Genomic DNA, 14,268 nt, shown 5'->3' on the forward strand with positions numbered 1-14,268 from the left:
AGTAACAATAATTCTATTTGTTTCATGATAGTCGTGGAGAAAGTTAGGACTGGTCCTCAAGTTAAAATCCTAAATTGTGATGCAGTGGTAGAGTTGCTGCCTCACAGCACCAGAGAACCGGGTTCGATCCAGACCGCGGGTGCTGCCTATACGGATTTAAATATTCTCCCTGTGACCATGTGGGATTTCTGCCGGTGCTCTGGTTTCCTTCCACATTCCAAAGATGTGCAGGTTTGTGAGGTTAATTGGCTTCTGTAAATTGTCCCTAGAGTGTAGGATGGAAGTAGTGAACAGGTAGGTGATCGCTGGTCGGCACAGACATGGTGGGACAAAGGGCCTTTGCTGTATATTTAGGTTAAGTTTTAGTTTTGGAGATACAGCGCGGAAATAGGCCCTTCGGCCCACCGAGTCCACACCAACCAGCGATCCTCGCACAGTAACACAAGCCTACACACACTAGGGACAATTTACACTTATATCAAGTATACAAACCCAAGCCAATTAACCTACAAACCTGTACGTCTTTGGAGTGTGTGAGGAAACCGAAGATCTCGGAGAAAACCCACACGGTCACAGGGAGAACGTTCAAAATCCGTACAGACAGCACCCATAGTCAGGATCGAACCCGGGTCTCTGGCACTGTAAGGCAGCAATTCTACCACTGCGCCACCATCTCTAAAACTAAAACTAAATTGGTGGAATGCTTATTGTAGTGGCAAGGACAGGATCTTTCAAAAGTTAATTGGGAGATGCTGTTTGCAGGTAAAGAAACACCTCGCCACTGAGCATTTTGTCAGTGGTTGGAAAGTTATTTGTAAGAATTCTTAGAGCCATTTGACAAGGCAAGGACTGATTAGGATAGTCAGCCTGGCTTCGGGGGGGAAAAACACGAAGCGTTAGAGTAACTCAGTGGGTCAGAGAAGGTGGTGCAAGCAGGAATAAGTGACAATATTTAAGAGGCATCTGGGCAGACACTTGAATGACCAGAGCATTGAGGGATTTGGAATTAATCAGGTGGCAGCACAAGTAGATAGGGTGGTAAAAGAAGGTATATGGTTTGCTTGCCTTAATTGCTAGGGGCATTGATTGTAAGAGTCAGGAATTCATAATGCAGGCTCTATAGGACCTTGGTTAGGCCGCATTCGGAGTATTGTGTGCAGTTCTGGTCGCCCTATTCCAGGAAAGGTGTGGAGGCTTTGGAGAAGGTGCAGAGGAGGTTTACCAGAATGCTGCCTGGATTAGAGGGTTTCTGGTACAGGGAGAGGTTGGATAGACTTGGATTGTTTTCTCCGGAACATCAGAGTTTCAGGGTAGACGATAGAAGAATACAAAATTATGGGAGACTTAGATAGGGCAGGCAGACAGACCAAATTTCCCAGGGAGGAAATATCCAACACTGGAGGGCAGAGCTATAAATTGAGAGGTGAAAGTTTAATGGAGAAGTGCGGGGCAAGTTATTTTACACAGAGAGTAGTGGGGGCCTAGAACACATTGCCAGTGTTGGTGCTGGAGGAGAATACAATAGTGATATTTAGGAGGCTTTTAGATTGGCACATGGAAGTGCAGGGAATAGAGGGATATGGATCATGTACAGGCAAATAAGATCAGTTTATTTTAGTTTGGCATCAAGTTCAGCACAATGTGGGTGGAAGGGTGTGTTCTTGTGCTGTACTGGTCTATATACTAATGGCTGGCTAGTGCACTAGTTCTGGAGCCAAGTCCTCAGTCCTACCAAGGAATGTTATCTGAATCCATAGTCTTTGGTGTATCTTGTTCTCTCAGCCATTTTGTGATAAAATACAGGGGGGGAGGGGGAGACTGAATTGTCTGATGACCAGTTTGTGAAATGGCGGTGAGCTCACAAGAAAGCTGAGATGGATCGTACATTCGACACTTCTGGCTGACCATGATTTTGAATGCTTCAGTGTCGCTTTTCGCACTCATTGAGGATGGGGGTGTTCTTAAAGACTCATTTCCCATTAGCTGTCCCTCTGGCTTGCTAGAAATGGAGAGGTATTCCAGTTCTAGAAATTAGGGCGGCACGGTAGCGCAGCGGTAGAGTTGCTGCTTTACAGCGAATGCAGCGCCGGAGACTCAGGTTCGATCCTGACTACGGGTGCTGCACTGTAAGGAGTTTGTACATTCTCCCCGTGACCTGCGTGGGTTTTCTCCGAGATCTTCGGTTTCCTCCCACACTCCAAAGACGTACAGGTATGTAGGTTAATTGGCTGGGTAAATGTAAAAAAATAAATTAAAAAATTGTCCCTAGTGGGTGTAGGATAGTGTTAATGTACGGGGATCGCTGGGCGGCACGGACTTGGTGGGCCGAAAAGGCCTGTTTCCGGCTGTATATGATATGATATGATGATACGCATTAGAACTGAGTGCACTTCTGTTGCTGATGCTGATGGCCCATGGATTCCGATGGACATCTAGTTTTGTGGTGTTCCTGAGGCTATTCCATTTAGCATGGTTGTAGCACCACATAACTTTGTGGAACATATCGTTAGTGTGAAGGTGGGACTTTATCTCCACAAAACTGTGCATTGGTCACTTCTATCGAGGTCGTTGTGGACATGTGCATGACGTCTAGTGAATTTATCCTTCTGGTTGTTTCACCTCTGTTGTAGACTCCGTCTGGCAATGAAGTCCTTCAAGATTTGGCCAGCTCAGTCAGTGGCTGAGTGAACAACACAATGCTCATGAACATTGATCATTTATTGACAGTAGTTAAGGTGCTTTGTCATGAATTTAATTGCTCTCCACATCTGACATCCATTTCCCTGAAGCATTAATAACATGAGATTTCCAACATGTGTACATTTATTTTGGAAAATAACATATGACTTCATTGTTCTAACAGGGACAAAATTAATTCCTCACAGCTTTCAAAGCCCGTTAATGAACAAGTTAGGAATGACACCGGGCTTTGTTAGTTGAATGTGTATGGCATTTTGATATTCCTCAGTTGAAATCACAGATTAGTATCATGTTAATAAAGCAGACAGGAGAATGTTTATAAATGCGTTGAATATTTGTTTATCCATAATACCAGCATGCATTTTTAGAATAAGCACCAGCATTATTGAGGTTGAATTTCACATATGTTAATCAGGATATGTCACCAAACTCAAAAGCAACAGGAATTTTCATCATTACTCGACCAAGTGGACCCGTTGGGCCCAAACCTCTCCTGCATTGGTGCAGCACCCTCTTCCTCCCCCTTCCCTCCCCTCCCCTCCCTCCCCCCCCTTCCCCCTCCCTCCTTCCCCTGCCCCCCCCCTCCATCCCCCTTAACCCCCCTTATCCTCCTTCCTCCCCTCCCACTCCCCCCTCTCCCTAGTAGATAGATTTAAACTTTAAAATTTGAATAACTTAAAAAATATAACACCTATTTCAATGAAACTTCTCCCATTAGCACCAAAGGGATGACGGTGAGCAAGGTGGGCCTAAAATTATCGCGCTATCGTGTACTGTTTTGGCTGTAGTTCAGGAACAAACAAACAAACAAACGAGAGTTTTAGTATATAGATATTAACAGGGAGTAAGAAAGCAGACCCTCCAAAAAGTGACAACAGAATGTTTATGCGGCAAAGAGCACACTTAAAATTTGTCTCAGATATTCTAGGGAAATGCAACTAATTGAATATAAATTGTTACTCCTGAAGATGCTAAGCCAAAAACCTTTATGCATGGCTGTTTCTTGACTCAAACTATAAGTGAAACTTAAGAACCAGCTTTCAGTTCAGTTTGATAATGGAAGCATGATATCACTCAGAGAATGGTGGTTTTTGCAAAATGTGGGTGACAGTGACCACAGGTTTGATATGACCTGAAATTCATTATTATTTAAGCCTAGCAACTCAGCACTGTTTCATGGTGCATTCACATTATAAATGTAGCATTGAAGCATGAAGGTCTGATTCTCACAGACATGGCAATTATTGTGCAAATGTAAACCAATACTGCTGTCAGGGCCTGACATGACAATGGAAAAGAGTGAGAAAACTGAGGTTCCACTGGCAATTGCTTAACCCTTTCTTGGTCAAAAGCTTGAAGATGATGGTGAGCTATCTGCTTGGATTAACTTGGGAAATACTGTAATGTATTCAAGCTCCAGACATGCGTTATGACCAATTGGGGATTAATTGACCGCATCACCTCAAAAACCTTCTCTACTTATATGTGTTGGATGTCTTGAATCATTTCACAAGAGACATTTTCTACTCCTATAATTTCAGAAGAATATAATGGGTATCCCATTGGAAATTCCTCCACACATCTGCTTCTTGGAAAAATAAGAGCAATGGTGGGATATTAAGTTTCAGCACCAAATCATGTGGCGTTTATGCACTGCTCATGGAGAGGAGAATGTTCCTTCACAACCTCAGATAGGCACAGTGATATTAAGCAAAAACTAAGGATTCCCTTTCAAGAAAATAAAGAACTGGGTTTAATTTATCCTCATATTTTGCCCAAATTAGTCGCAGGCACAGTAAGTATGGATGACAAAATGCTGGTGATGGAAAATGTATAGATTGTAAAAAAATACTGCTAAAAGAGAAATGAAAATGTTTCTATAAGTGCAGGCAGTGGGAGGTGAAATTTAATATTGCAAGTTAAAGAAATTATATTATGCATATGGTATTATAGTGCAGAACTTGCTGACATGATCAATTGTCAGGTGGGCTGAGGAATGGTTAATGGAATTTAATACAGAGAGATGTGAGGTGTTGCATTTGGGATGTCTAACAAGGGCAGGACCGACACAGTAAATGGTAGGCCCCCCTGGAGTGTTGTAGAGCAGAGGGATCTAGGAATGCAGGTGCATGGTTCCTTGAAGGTCGAGTCACAGATAAATAAGGTAGTCAAAAAGGCTTTTGGCACATAGGCCTTCATCAGTCAGAGGATTGAGTATAGAAGTTGGGAGGTCATATTGTAGTTGTATAAGTCGTTGGTGAGACTGCATTTAGAATATTGTGTTCAGTTCTGGGCACCAAGTTAAACGAAAGATATTGTCAAGCTTGAAAGGGTTCAGAGAAGATTTACGAGGATGTTGCCAGGACTAGAGGGTGTGAGCTATATTGGGAGAGGTTGAGTAGGCTGGGTCTCTATTCCTTGGAGCGCAGGAGGATGCCGGGTGATCTTATAGAGGTGTATAAAATCATGAAAGGAATAGATCGGGTAGATGCACAGTCTCTTGCCCAAAGTAGGGGAATCGAGGACCAGAGGACATAGGTTCAAGGTGAAGGGGAAAAGATTTCATAGGAATCTGAGGGGTAACTTTTTCACATAAAGGGCGGTGCGTGTATGGGACAAGCTGCCAGAGGAAGTAGTTGAGGCTGGGATTATCCCAATGTTTAAGAAACAGTTAGACGGGTACATGGATAGGACAGGTTTGGAGGGTTATGGACCAAGCACAGGCAAGTGGGACTGGTGTAGCTGGGACATGTTGGCTGGTGTGGGCAAGTTGGGCCGAAGGGCCTGTTTCCACACTCTATGACTCCATGACTCTATGATGTTAAATGGCAGCTTGGGCAATTAAAGGATGAATATGCAGCATTAGTTAAGAAATGAATCATAATACTGAATATCAGGGGAGTTTCTGCTGAAACTGCACAGACACAGACTACTTAAAAATGGAATTGTGTTTGGGCACCAGGAAACTGGGAAAACAGTACTGGAGCAAAGTGAATTCACTGGTTGATCCCCAGTACCGTCAGAAGAAATCATTGACATGGCAGAGGAAAGGAAATTCATGTATTAGAAGGAACATTTAACATTAAGATGATGGTAGTTCGTCCAAATAAGAATTAGTGAAAGGAGAATTTAGAACAGAGGCAAAATGCATCTACATTTTGAATAAACTTCCAAGAGAGTAAAGCAAGTGAAAGACTAATGGCAAAGCACGCCCTAAGCTGTGGTGTTGTGTTCTGAGCTCTGTCACAAGAAAAGATTACTGGGAAGACAGTGCAAAATATGCAAGCCACCTTGAAGAAATACTGCATTCCGACTGACACTTGGGAATTGCTGGCTTTCAACCACTCAAAGTGGAGAGCGGAGATTTTCAATGGTATTGAAAATTTAAAGGCAGGCATCAGCAGCACACTTAAGGTCCTGCAAAAGTGGTTGAAAGACAGGATCACCTGGCAAGCAACCCACTCATTTGCCCCATCAGCCACAGCAAGCCCATTGATTTCCACATTGGCTTCATTTGCCACCTGTGAACCCACAAAATGGATCGGAACATCCTTGATCCAACAGGATTGCTCGAGAGGAATTGGTGGAAGTGAAGGAGGACGACAGTTGATTTTTCCACGATAAATAATTTGTCTGTCTTGTCAATATTTACCACTGATAAGAAAACTACAAATATTTCATAACAATTTCTCAACTTCATGTGGCATTTCTTATTCTGAATCATAAATGTTTAGTCAATTTTTTTTTCACGATCACAAGTAAAGGTAGTGGTGGAAGATCTAATTGTTTGTATATTAATGTATCCATTACGGAAAATTATGCAAGTGTGCATAATTATTTCCTAATTCCTTATTTCCTAATGTGATCTTTTGATGTTTCCTGCAGAATGTTAACATTGAGTGCTATCAGGTTTGTAAACTTCTGCTTTCCATTGGCAAACTCTTGGGTTCTTGGATAATCCATTTCAGACTGTTCAATGGTAAAAATTAGAACTACATTAGCGCACTACTTGGGGAGGCACAATGGCACAGCAGTAGAGTTGCAGTCATACAGCACAGGAGACCCGGGTTACATAGAAACATAGAAAATAGGTGCAGGAGTAGGCCATTCGGCCCTATGAGCCAGCACTGCCATTCAATATGATCATGGCTGATCATCCAAAATCAATACCCCATTCTGGCTTTTCCCCCCATATCCCTTGATTCCCTTCGCCCTAAGAGCTGAGTTTATTTTGTTCTATTCTGACTATGGGTGCTGACTGTAGGGAGTTAGACAATAGACAATAGGTGCAGGAGGAGGCCATTCGGCCCTTCGAGCCAGCACCGCCATTCAATGTGATCATGGCTGATCATTCTCAATCAGTACCCCGTTCCTGCCTTCTCCCCATACCCCCTGACTCCACTATCCTTAAGAGCTCTATTAAGAGTTTGTACGTTCTCCCTGTAACCACATGGGTTTTCTCAGGTTGCTCCAGTTTCAACCCACATTCCAAAGATGTGCAGGTTTGTAGGTTAATTGGCTTTTGCAAAATAGGTTGCCTAGTGTGTAAAATAGAACTTGCGTATGGGTGATCGCTGGCTGGAATGTACTCAGTGGGCCAAAGGGCCAGTTTCCACACGGTATCACTGAACTAAAAAACTAAACAAAACCCAGTTTCTATTTTCTGGGATTTGAATATCCAATGCACAAACTATAACTTTTCCAAACATGGTAAAGAAAAGGAAGGGGTTGGAGACTGCTCACATACACTGACAGATTCAGAAGTTTCAAGTTTATTGGTGGGAGATGGGTCAGGAAAGAAGAAAATTAACTGCTTGATTTTAAAAATTATGATGTAGGCTAATGGGTGAACTGTTTGTGAAATTGATTAAAAGAACAAACTGATTGAAATAAAGGAATTTAATGACTGGATCAACTTAACACGTTTCTCAGAAACACAGCAGAGAAAAGCCTTATGCAGTCATTGCACTGTGGACAAAAATAGAAATGGTTTTGTGCAAAGCCAAGTTTAACAACAGCTTTGATATGAATAACTCGCTGTTCTTTATTTAGTGATTCGTTGTGGGATGGCCACTGGCCAAGATGCTGGGAGATCTGTTTGCTCATCTTTGAATAGCGCATTGGCATTTTTAATTCCGCACATGAATAACTGTTACAGGCAGATGGTTCCTCAACTTAATATCTCATCTCAAAGCTGACTTCTGCAACATTGCAGTATGTCCTCACAGTGCCTGCCTGCATTATATGATCAAGTCATTGATGATGTTTCAACGTTCAACCCATATTTCATTTGTCAAGTATTTTATCAATTTAACATTTAAAAGTAGTGCCTCAAAGAACCATTTATGTGGAAGTGTTGAAGAGCGAAAATGTACTAATTTTACAAGCCCCTCAATCCGGATGGCTAATGTTTTAAGATAGCACTTTTCTTCTGAGATCTAATATTTAAGCAAGCATTGAGCAATACCTAGTAGATAAACATATTCACATCTGTATCTTTTTCCAGAAAGTAATTAGGAATAGGCTCCACAATATTTACTATAATCAATTATAATAATTATGAACACCTTCAGACTCCTACTTATTGACCATAGCTCCTCCTTCAACACCACAATCCCAACTAAACTCACATCCAAACTTCTGGATCCAAGAATCAGCACCCCCTCTGCAACTGGATCCTTGATTTCCTTGATGCCAATTAGGAAGATAGACAACAAAACATCCGCTACATTAATTCTCAACACCAGTGTCCCTCAGCGATACAGTCTCAGTCCCTTGTTATACTCCCTGTACACTCACAGGTGTCAGGCTAAATTCTACATTTACAAGTTTGCAGATGACACCACTGTAGAAGGCCAGATCTTGAACAATGTGAAGTTGAGGACAAGAAGGAGATAGGAAGCTTAGTGACACGGTGTCAAGACAACAACCTCTCTCTCAATGTCAGCAAGACAATGGAACTAGTTATGGATTCCATGAAATGAGATAGTGTACATGCCCAGTCAGCATCAATGATATCGGAGTGGAGATGGTTGAGAGCCTCAAATTCCGAGGTGTTAATATCACCAATTATCAGTCCTGGACCAACCACGTTGAGAGTATGGCCACGAGAGCAACTCCTCTACTTCCTCAGAAGACTAAGCAAGTTTGGCATGTCTCCAATGACTCTTAACAACTTCCTCAGATGTACCACAGAAAGCATCTTATCGGGAAGCATAGCAGCTAGGTTTGACAACTGCTCTGCTCAAGATTGCAAGAAATGTGTGATGGATTAGGTGAATGCCTCCTAATCCATCGCACAAACCAACTTTGCTCCTCCCACCCAATTAATTCCATCTATGCTTCACACTGCTTTGGGAAAGCTGCCATCATGGTCAAGGACCATCATGTGTCAGGCGACATCTCTGGAGAAAAAGGATGGGTGACATTTTGGGTCAGGATGCTTCTTCAGACTGAAAGTAGGGGGTGGGGGAGGTTTGAGCAGCTGGAGGTGAGGAAAGACCAGGACCAATCTGGGACGGCCACAAATGACCTCAGGCAGAGCGGTGTCCTGGTAGGCCAATTAGTGGCTAGGGAAGGTGGGATCTCATGAGGGATACAATGTGGTAAACTAGTTAACCGACTAGAGTGGAGGAAGCGGGCAAGGGGGGAGGAAGGGGAGTGTAGGAGGAATTTAACATTAGAGAATTCAACTTTCATGCTGCTGGGTTGTAAGCTACCCAAGCAAAATATGAAGCGTTGTTCCTCCAATTTGCATATGGCCTCAATCTGGCAAAGGAGAAGGCCCAGGACAGAAATGTCAGTATGGGAATGGGAAGATGAGTTCAAATGGTTGGCAACCGGGAAATTCTGTAGGCCTCGTTGGACTGAGCGTAACTGTTCAGCGAAACGGTTGCCAAGTCTACATTTGTTCTTGCCAATGTACAGAAGCCCACATCCGGAACATCGGATGCAGTAGATGAGGTCAGAGGAGGTACATGTGAACCTCTTATCTCACCTGAAAAGACGGTCGGGGTCCCTGGATGGAGTTGAGGGAGAAGATATAAGGACAGACGTTACATCTCCTGCGGTTGCAGGGGAAAGTACCCAGGCAGGCCGTGGTTTGGGTGGGCAGGAATAAGTGAACTGAGGAGTTATGGAGGGGCCAGTCTCTGTGGAAGGTGGAAAGGCGTGGAGATTAGAAGATGTGCTTAGTGGTAGGCTCCCTAAGGAGGTAACGAAAACGTTGGAGGATAATGTGTTGGATGTGAAGGGTGGAGGGGTGTGAGATGAAAACTACATATATTTATGTTCATGGCTGCCCTAGACACTGGTTGGTCGAAATACATGTGATAAATTGGATCTTGGGGTTTTAAGTTCAAGTAATTATAAACAATACGCAACTGTCACCCTTAGTGATCCAGATGATAGTAAAAACCCATCTGGATCACGAATGTCATTTACCAAAGGAAATGTAAAGCCCTTATCTGTTTTGTTCTTTTGGTGCCACCAGAACCACCAATTCGCCTGACCCTTCACAGTTGCCTCAGTTCATGAGGAATATGTGGATAAACAATAAATACCATCATTGCCAATGATACTCACAGTTTGACAATGAATAAAATGAAATAAAAAATAGAATCAAAGTAAAAGCAATATTTCAAAACAGCAAGCGATGGTTGTTCTGTGCAAATAAACAAGGGTTAAAGTAGAGTTAACTATTTCTGCTTTCACAAATTCGGACTGTTTTGTTGTTTGGCGAAATTGGTTTACTGATTTCAGATTTCCAGAAGGTATAAGTATTTTTTTTTTTTGTTTGCTTTTGTTCCACTGCTTTTTGTTTCTCTGGTTACCGTTGCAAGAACTCTCGGACCAATGATGGACAGACAGGACAGCACCACAAAAAAGAGATAAGTCTTTCTTTTTTCCTTCCATCACAGTGTGGATGGAGGTGCCTGGAGGAGAGTCACTGTGATGGATGTTTGTGTTGAATTATGTAGTTGTGTGTTTTAGTGTTGTGACTGCATGGTAATTAAATTTTGTTCAAACTTGTTTTGAATGACAAATAAATTCAATTCAATTCATTCAAAGGTAACATTCTTGAAAGTTAACAGAAGTTAACATATAGTATAAGAAGATAACTGCAGATGCTGGTACAAATCGAGGGTTTTTATTCACAAAATGCTGGAGTAACTCAGCAGGTCAGGCAGCATCTCAGGAGAGAAAGAATGGATGACGTTTCGGGTCGAGACCCTTCTTCAGACAGAAGTTAACAGTCTGAAGAAGGGTCTCGACCCGAAACGTCGCCCATTCTTTCTCTCCTGAGATGCTGCCTGACCTGCTGAGTTACTCCAGCACTTTGTGAAATAAATACCTTCGATTTGTACCCGCATCTGCAGTTATTTTCTTACACTTTTCTAACATTCTGCAAAACTTGGTTCCTGCTGAAACTACAATCCCCAGAAACCTCTCGGGGCCGGGTGACGGCATATCCGGTTTGCTGACGACCTCAGGCGAGGATGGGGGGGGGGGGGGGGGGGGGGATTCCTTTGACCCGGAAAGGGAGCGGGAGAGGTGGTCGGTTGGATGCTGGTGCGGCGGCGCCTCCATCTCCGCCGGAGAGTTTCGCCAAACCGGAGTCGCCTGATCTATTTTTCCGCTGCGGTTGTGTCTCGGGTGAGTGTGACCGCAGCCAGGTGTGTGTGTGACTGTGGCTCGCTGGCGAACCGCACCGAGGGAGGGGAGCGCTGGTTTCAGCCGGTGGAGGTCGTCGACTGGATGAGGGGCGCCGCTGCGGTGAGGACGGGACGGGACGGGGTCGCTCACTCGGCTTTGAGCGACCTGCCCCCCCCCTCCCTCCCCGGCTGTCCCGGCACCAGCTGCCCCTCAACCCGCGGCAACAGCAAAAAAACCTCGCAAAAGGTGCGGGGACTCCGCCACGAATTGCTGCTTTCACTTGTAGGATATTTCTCTACTTTGGTAACTCTTGGAAACTACGCCTAGCCAACCCCCCCGCATTATGCATAACTGTGGAGACTAGTTTGCCACCGTGGCTCGCTGTTCTCTTGCTTCAAACTTGCGCACGTTTCGCTTGTTTATAAAAATTGTAACCCCCCCCCGCAACAACGTTTACCTCTAGTTATTACCACCCACACACACACACACACACACACACACACATATGGGGCATTGGTTCACAGCACGGCGAACATAATTGGAAGCTGTTGCTCAGCAGATGTTGCCAGACCTGTTGCATTTTTTGACCAGCGTTGCATACTTTTTTGACAGATAGTTTCTTGTCTTTTGATGACATTTGGCATTGGACTCTCAGCTGCGGATTGGCAAATTCGTGGAGTTTATCGGCATTTGTGATGAGATATCTATCTGTGTCAGGTTAGATTTGATACAGGTTTTTAGCTTCCATTCATTTTGAGGGGAGAATGGCTGCAAGGAAGAGGATGAAGTTTTGGATAGTTTGTAAATTTCTTGAATTGGCTTATTTAAACATTTTTGTTTTCTAATAGACTGTTTGTAAAACTCTTCATTTATTTTGAGTGTTTGGGAACATCAGATGTTCTCACATGTTCAACGTTAATGCCTGGAAGACCAGAGAGTAAGGTTTACGCTATCACGATTCATGGGAGGAAGGAGTTGCTATTTTCAGTGGTATTCAGGAACAGGCTTCAAGGATCAAGGGAACAAGCGAGAGGTGCAGGGAGCAGATTGGTGATTGTATGTGGTGTGTTGCTCGTTCTGGTGGTGCAGAAAGAACCATTGGATCTGGCCAATTGGATATGTTCTGTGTACCTACACTTTGAACCCTTGGGTGCATTGTGAACGTCATTGAGAGTGAGGGGGAAAATTGAAAAAGATTTAACAATTGTAACAGAAATTGCATTAATGCTGCTGTTTGGCAACAGAATTGAACATTGTAGCAGCGCCTAGGAAATTAAGTGGAACGTGTTAGTTGTATTGATTGGAACATACAGAACAGATGCAAAAGTTACTGTATATGAACATATTTAACAGATATGTCTTTCTTTTATTCATTATAATTCAAATATATATTCAAAGCAATGTATTTCTAGAACGTACAGAATTGTTTGCAGAATTTTTTTTGGATTAAACCTCAGTACATTTAGTGATTATTAACTTGACTGTTATTATTTGTTGGTCAGAGAGCACCTTGCAAATAGTGACTTAAATTTAATTGAATTTGATGTTAAATTTGGGAGGCTGGCGTCACAAAAGAGTTTTTTATTTTTTATTTGACTTTGAAATGGCGAGGTGACAGATAAAACCTACAGATTTAGCTAGAAGTGTTCAAATAATAATTTCAAGTTCCACACATAATGCAATATATGGAAATTTAACAATGTGACAGGTATAAAAGTCAGTTAATGTGATATAACCTTAAAGGGAAGTGAGAAATATATAATCGAGTAATAATGACAGCCAATTAAAGACATCTGAAAATAATGAATAATAAAAGAAAGACATATCTGTAAATATGTTCATATACAGTAACTTTTAGAATAGGGGTTATGAAAATATTGCAAGGATGAGTAATAAAAGGAGGAAGATGGTGATTTTCAATGTTATTAGAAAGAATGAGATTATGGATTCACAAATCCTTTTCAAGAAAGATCTCCTGAAACTGATGATTTCCACCCCCAAAAGTAAATACAATTATGAGAAGCATAGATAGGGCAGGCAGTCAGTATCTTTTCCCAAGATGGAAATATCAAATATTATATTGCATCGCGTTAAGGTGAGAGGGACAAACTTTAAAGGAGATGTGTGGGGCAAGTTTTTGCACAGAGGACAATGAGTGCTGGGGTAATGGTGATAATGTGCTAGGGCCATTTAAAAGACTTTTAGAGAGGCACATGGATGGTCTTGGCTTCATATTTGACACAGAAAGGCATGTTGTACTGTACTATTCTGTGCTATAATATAAAAATTGTTACAGAAACTGCACATACACTATTAATTTTCTAGCTTTTTTGGGTTCAGTAGTTCCACTTTTTATGGTTGGGAATTGTGAGCATTTGGAATCGTGTGAGCCGATAAGAGCCAGCGTTGTTTCTGAAGGACGTCATACTTAATACAGTTGCATTTTATGTGTTGTATCGTGAAATAGGCAATAATTATGTATGAAGAAAATTGTTTCCACGAATATAGAATTGCATATGAATGCTGTTGTACAGAGGATCTAGATTTTGTCCGTGAAACAAAGTTAGCTTAAGAGTGCAGCAAGTTATTGTAAATGTAAATTGTTGGCCTTTAACATAAATGGAATAGAATGTAACAGGAAAATCTTACTATAATTGCACAGGGTTTTGGCGATACAACACCGGGTTTTCCATGTATGGCTTTGTTCCCCCTATTAAGACAATTTGGGGAGGGTGTGTTTGGATGATTCCTGGGCAGATGGGGTTCCTTATCTTGTTGTTTGGGTCTCAAATCATTGCAGTTTAGAAGAACAAAAGTAATCTTTATGAAGCATACACATTTCTGAGGAGTTTCCACATTCTCTCTGCGACCACGTGGGCTTTCTCTGTGTGATGTTTCCTCCCACATCCCAAG

At 42.4% G+C, this 14,268-nt stretch overlaps 1 protein-coding gene across 8 annotated transcripts in view; it reads left to right on the plus strand.

Annotated features, from left to right (window-relative positions):
* Positions 1-11,233: 11,233 nt before the first annotated feature.
* The window catches only part of plekha1b (pleckstrin homology domain containing, family A (phosphoinositide binding specific) member 1b), a 59,295-nt gene continuing 56,260 nt past the window's right edge, over positions 11,234-14,268 (plus strand). For all 8 annotated transcript variants that reach the window (XM_078413548.1, XM_078413549.1, XM_078413547.1 and 5 more), the window contains exon 1: positions 11,234-11,355. The gene's annotated coding sequence lies outside the window, so the exon portion shown is untranslated. The remainder of the gene's footprint in view (positions 11,356-14,268) is intronic.

The sequence above is a fragment of the Rhinoraja longicauda genome, chromosome 16 (assembly GCF_053455715.1).
Source record: "Rhinoraja longicauda isolate Sanriku21f chromosome 16, sRhiLon1.1, whole genome shotgun sequence".
Classification (NCBI taxonomy): Eukaryota; Metazoa; Chordata; class Chondrichthyes; order Rajiformes; family Arhynchobatidae; genus Rhinoraja; species Rhinoraja longicauda.